Below are 6,760 nucleotides of genomic sequence, written 5' to 3' on the forward strand. Positions count from 1 at the left end.
CTTTCCACGACCTCTGGTGGGAGATGGGCTAGGAGGGAGGTTAAAGCATTTAAGAACCCTTATTAAAGTAGGTTTCGAAAAATCTAAGCCTACAGATACCCTTTTGATGTAATGAAGTAGATGGTACCAACAGATGCAGGACTTTGGATGAACCTAAAATGTTGGAAATAGATTTAGCCCATTTATTTAGTTGAATGATGAACAGCCTGTTTGTACAGTGGTCCTATACTTTCAGTGAAGTAATTTTCCGGAACCACTCCTTTCTCAGGCTCCTAGCACTTTCTTATAACCAGCCACAGCTTCTTTAAAAATACAAATTTCAGCTGGGTGTGACGACACAAACCTTTAATCCCAGCACTTGGAAGGCAGAGGTAAGTGGATCTCTGAGTTTGAGGTCAGCCTATTCTACAAATTGAGTCTAGGACAGCCAGAGCTCGGAGAAACCCTGTCTCAAAAAACCAAAACCAAATAAAACAAACCCATGTCTAGAGAGAAAAAAGTGGCCCTTAGCGCTAACGTGAACATTCTGTGTTGGACAGGAACTGAAATGTTTATGATTATTTTGGACCCAAGCACCCAAATAACATTTCCACAGTTTTTGCAGAAGTAGTGAGCACCTAAATTTAGGTCTTTGGGCTGGGCAGGGTTTCCTGAGGATTAGGGAAACATGGAAACATTCCAATGGGGCGTTTTAGGCCAATACGTGATAGTGCGACTTTCATATGTGAATGTAGTGTGAAAATTTATATGAGAGCTGACAAGATAGCTTTGCAGGTGAAGGCCTACTGTGCAAACTCAATGACTGAGTTCAATTCCCAGTTCCAGGTGGTTAAAGGAGACCAAAGACTCCCACCGGTTGTCCTCTTGATCTCCATACATGCACTGGGATAGGGCATACATATCCATACATATGCAAATAAGTAAATAAATGTGTTTACCCATAAAGTTCTCCCTGACTGCTTTTTTTTTAAAAAAAAATATTATTTTATGGGCTGGAGAGATGGCTCAGTGGTTAAGAGCACTGACTGTTCTTCCAGAGGACCTGAGTTCAATTCCCAGCAACCACATGGTGGCTCACGACCATCTTTAATGAGATCTCACGCCCTCTTCTGGTGTGTCTGAAGACAGCTACAATGTACTTATATATAATAAATAAATCTTTAAAAAAATATTATTTTATGTATGTGAATACACCATAGCTGTCTTCAGACACATCAGAAAAGGGCATCAGATCCCATTACAGATGGTTGTGAGCCACCATGTGGTGGCTGAGATCTGAACTCAGGACCTCTGGAAGAGCAGTCAGTGCTCCTAGCCGCTGAGCTATCTCTCCAGCCCCTCCCTGGCTTGTTAACATTCATCTATTAGATTGGTCTCAGTGGGTCAGAGACTGAGACCGTACAGAGAAGTGGTTTATCTCTGCTCTTCTGTTCCCCTGGCTCCAAGAGGGTTTAAAGCAGTGGTTCTCAACCACCCTAATGTCACCACCCTTTAATACAGTTCCTCATCTGTAGTGACCCCCAACCATAAAATTTCTTTCATTGCTACTTCATAACTGTAATTTTGCTACTGTTTTGAATCGTAATATCTGTGTTTCCCAGTGGTCTTAGGTGACCCCCATGAAAGGGTCCTTTTACCCCCAAAGGGTTATGACCTACAAGTTGATAATTGCTGATCTAAACTTATCTGAAGACTAGAGCAGGGCAGAGGCTCGCCTTCCTGGAAGCTTGCTCAGTTATCTGGCAAGGTGCCTCCTCCACTTGGCTGCTCCCCACACCACAGGGTGTTAATGAACCCTCAACATGGAAGTAGATTTCTACTGAGAAGTGATCCAAGTGGAAACCACTCTTCTGACCTGTTGAAAGCCCAACCCAAAAAAAGCCCAGCTACACGGGGATTAGAGGAATGGCTCAGTGGGCTAAAGTGCTGGCCAGTAAGCCTGATGAGTGGAGCTCAGTCCTTGAGACTCTCCTGAAGAAGGGACAGCAACCTAAAGTTGTCTTCTAACCTCCACACGAGTACCACTGTACAAACGCTGTCCCCCTGCACAGAGTAATTAATCAATTACAAAAGTAAACTTGGGACTAGAATGATGATTCAGAGGTTAAGAGCACTTGACGAAGAACTAGAATTCAACGTCTAGCTCTCACATGGTGGCTCACAACTCCATAACTCCCTCCATAATTCCAGTTCCAGAGGATCTGAAACCCTTTTTTAACCTCCAAGGGCACCAGGCATGTGTGTGGTGCACAGACATACACACACAGGCAAAACACTTATACACAAATACATCTTGAAAAACATTATTAAAAAAATTTTTAGCCAGGCATGGTGGTGCATTTTTTTTTTATGGTGCGTGTTTTTAATCCCAGCACTAAGGCAGATGGATGTCTGAGTTCAAGGCCAGCCTGGTCTACATAGCAAGTTCCAAGACAGCCAGGATGTCTAGGACTACAAAGAGAGACCCTGTCCAAAAAAAAAAAAGTTCATTTTGGTGGCTGGAGGTGATAGCATTTTTGTGTATATCCCCAATCTGCCTTGAACTTTCTGGCCTATAATTCAAGAAGGATCCTCCTGCCACTGTCCTTCAAGGGCTGGGATTACAGATATGCACCACCACACCTGGTCTTATGTGGTACAAGAGATTGACCACTTCACCAATGGAGCTGTATCCCCAGCCCCTCCTCTTCCTCCTCCTCCTCTTCATTTATTTTATGTGTAGGAGTACATTGTAGCTGTCTTCAGATTCACCAGAAGAGGGCATCAGATCCCATTACAGATGGTTGTGAGCCACCATGTGGATACTGGGGATTGAACTCATGACCTCTGGAAGAGCAGTCAGTGCTCTTAACCGCTGAGCCATCTCTCCAGCCCCAAGAATATATTCTTTATAAAAATTTCTTTCAGGAGTTGGGGAGATAGTTCAGTTGATAGAGTTTGCCACACTAGCACGAAGACTTGAGTTTAACCTCTAGAACCTGTGTAAGAAGATAGATACATTCATATAATCAGAGTGTTAGGGGCTCACTGGCTGGCCAATGTAGCCTTCCTGGTGAGCTTCAGACCCCAGAAAGAGAGAGAGAGAGAGAGAGAGCGCGCAAATAAAATAAATCTTTGATAACAAGTCTGTTCTGTAGATCTCTTTGTTCCTTGTGGTTCATTGTCCCAGCACAGGTTCTAACCTTGCTTCCTAAGTGGAAAGGGTAGAATGTATTTGTTTGTCTTGATGTTTGTTTAACAAGAGCCCGCGATGCCCATTATGTGCCAACCTGTATTTTAGGTGCAGTGGGAGGCAGAGCAGTGACTGAAATAAGTCCCGCCAGAAAAGTGTCATATTTTACTGGAGACAGAAATGAATTGGTAAATTATACAGTGTGGTAGGTGGTGATGGGTGCTAAGAAGATAGCAGTGCCTAGGTAGTCCAGGGGATTCACTGAGAAATACCTGAACCAAATCTTAAGGAGGATGACATCAGCATCTGGCCAACGCCTTCCAGAAGGCTCTGAGGAGGAGCAAGCAGGAGAAATTAAACAAGTCAGAGGTCAGCTGGCAAGGAAAACAGGAGATGATGTCAGGGGTGACAAGACTAGAGACCATAAGTTCCAAGGAGTGACCTATCTGGATACCAGAAATGTAGAAAGGAATGCTCCCGACCAGAAGCAAAACAGTAGAGGAGCTGCCCTGGTCCCACCAAAATGTAAATGAACAAGTAAATGTGCATGCCTAGGTTTTCCACTTACAAATGTAAACAGTGCCATCTAGTGGTATTGTCTCTAGCAACGCCAATAAATTTCTTTGTAAAACACTCTATTAGTACCACCACCCCCCCACACACACACACACACACACACACACACACACACACACACACACACTAACACAGCACATGTGTAGAGGTCAGACGACGACTTCTGGGAGTTGGTTTTCCCCTCCCATTTGAGTCTTTATCAGCTCAGACATCTCGTCAGCCCCTTTGTAAAATATTGCATTTGGCAGTTGTATGTAGAAACTGGTTTTTCATACAAGGTTGACTTTTATCTTTTTATTAAGTGAACCACTCTTATGTATGTGAAATAGAATGAGAATTCTTGTAAAAGTACAGAGTTTTTCTATGCCCTCCTTTGTTTTGAATAATGACACAGAGACCTGGCATATTTATCAAAAGCTTCAGGCACTAAGCTGGGTATATTTTGAGCTATTCTAACCCAACTATGCTGGCCTGGCCTACTTCGGAGCCACGTAGCCCATCCTAGTCTAATTCTAGTACCTCCTTCTTCATTTGTGTTCTGATGGCAACTCCCCTCCTTCCACCTGAGACCCTGTCCCTATATCTGTCCAGGCACAGAAATCCCGCCTTATCTTATCCTACCCAGCTATAGGCTAGTCAGATCTTTATTTAACCAATCAGGAGGTGATAAAGTACAATGTTTTACAAAATACTGAGTTATTCCAATGTCTGGACTGCACCCAAATCTCTGGGTACAGAAATGAGCACATGAGCACACAGTGCACATAAATCACAGTGCACATGAGCACACAGTGCACATGAGTACACAGTGCACATGAATCACAGTGCACATGAATCACAGTGCACATGAATCACAGTGCACATGAATTGAATCACAGTGCACATGAATTGAATCACAGTGCACATGAATCACAGTGCACATGACCACACAGTGCACATGAGTACACAGTGCACATGAGTACACAGTGCACATGAGTACACAGTGCACATGAATCACAGTGCACATGAGCACACAGTGCACATGAATCACAGTGCACATGAATCACAGTGCATATGAGCACACAGTGCACATGAATCACAGTGCACACGAGCACACAGTGCACATGAGTACACAGTGCACGTGAATCACAGTGCACATGAGCACACAGTGCACAAAAGTACTCCCAACAAATTCTGATCCAGGACGTTTTTCTACCATGCTGGATTAATTCACATAAATTCATATACTATTATATTTTGTTTGACTTCTGAACAATGAGTTGTGATTTCATTTTGTCCTAACATGCCAGCTATCTTTGGGAAGACTTCACGATTTGGGGTTATAGCAAACATCATGCAGGTCAATGTCTCCTTCAGAGTTAGTGCCACAAAGACAGCACCCAGAGTCCAGACAGTTTCTATTATTACTGTGTTCTTTTCTACCTGAACCCCAGTTCCAGAATAACGACTCAGAGGCTTATTTATTTATTTAAAAAAAATGCTAGGCTTGTTCCCCAGCTATCTCATAACTCAGTTTTCCAGTTTAGACTATTCTATGGCTGTCACCTGGCTGGTTACCTCTCCTTGGTTTTATATGTGTGACTTTCTCCATGTCCAAGTAGTGAATCTCCTGCACCTGACTCTTTCCCAGAGTTCCTCTCTCTTTCCGCTAGATGTCCCACCTTCTAATCCTGCCTCAGCTTATCAGTCATCAGCTTTTTATTGGCAGGTGATTCTTCCACACAGTACATGAGATTATCCCTCCGTCCCACATTTAAAGTGCTTTGTTTATTGGGAAGAAACTGGGTCAGGATATAGCTCTGCTCATCTGCTGCCAAGCCTCATAACCTGGATGCAATTCCTTGTGCCCCACGCGATGGAAGGACAGAACAAGTTGTCTCCTGATCTCTACACATTCAGTGTCACGATGTGCCCAGTATGTGTGCACTTATTGTATGTGTGCAATACAAATTTTAAACAGAGGAATGCAGGACTGACTGAAGTAAAAATGCAAAGTGTGTTACCAAGATCAAAAGTCGACTCATAGAACCCGCCTGCGGGATAGAAGCCTTAACAGTGTTAGGAGTTCTTTCTTTTTTGCACTCTTCCTGTGTGCTTTCTTTCTGTGGTCTCCTTTGAAGCAACAGGCATAGAAGGGACTTACTGCTCTGCCTACGACGACTGGTCCCAATTTCGGAGGAAAACAGGGGTATAAAGAAGTGTCTGGAAAACAGGCTGTCCCATGGAGTGTTTAAGGTCAGTGGAAATTACTTTGGTCCCTCTGTCAGGTGAAGACCCACAACCAGCTGAAGTGGCTTCTGTGGGAAAAGGGAATTAGAATGGGAAATGGAAGGTGGTGATTACAAAACCAGGTGCTGGACCTGGGGGATGATGGCACTGTAGATAAATGCACTTGCCACCAAGCCTAATGACCTCAGTTCAATATTTGAGATCCACATGATGGAAACAGAGGTCAGCCAACTTCCAAAAGCCCTCTGACCTCCACACGCAAGAGGAGGTTTGTTTATACCCACACACGAACACCACACACACGAACACAAAGTAAAATATAATTTAAGTTTTATTTGTTATTTTTGTTTTTATCAAGATAGGGTTTCTCTGTGTAGTCCTGGCTGTCCTAGAACTCACTCGTAGACCAGGCTGACCTCAAACGCACTGATCTGCCTGCTTCTGTCTCCCAAGTGCTGGAATTAAAGCGTGCACCACCACCATCCAGCTATTACTCTAAAAATTTTAATGAACTGTTATTTTTAATTTCTTCCTTCCCACCCACTCTTCCCGTCTCACTTTCTCTCCCTCCCTCTGACACTCTCTCTGTGATGAGCGCGGATGATGTCAGAGTTACAAGCCGTTTACGAACACCTGATGTGGGAACTGAGAATCTAACTTGAGTCCTCTTTAAGAGCAGTAGGCACTCTGAACGGTGTCTGTGGAAACCGGAATAGGGTATCAGATACCCTGGGACTAGGGTTAAGAACTGTGAGCTGCTATGTGGATGCTGGAAACCGAACC

The sequence above is a fragment of the Rattus rattus genome, chromosome 14 (assembly GCF_011064425.1).
Source record: "Rattus rattus isolate New Zealand chromosome 14, Rrattus_CSIRO_v1, whole genome shotgun sequence".
Classification (NCBI taxonomy): Eukaryota; Metazoa; Chordata; class Mammalia; order Rodentia; family Muridae; genus Rattus; species Rattus rattus.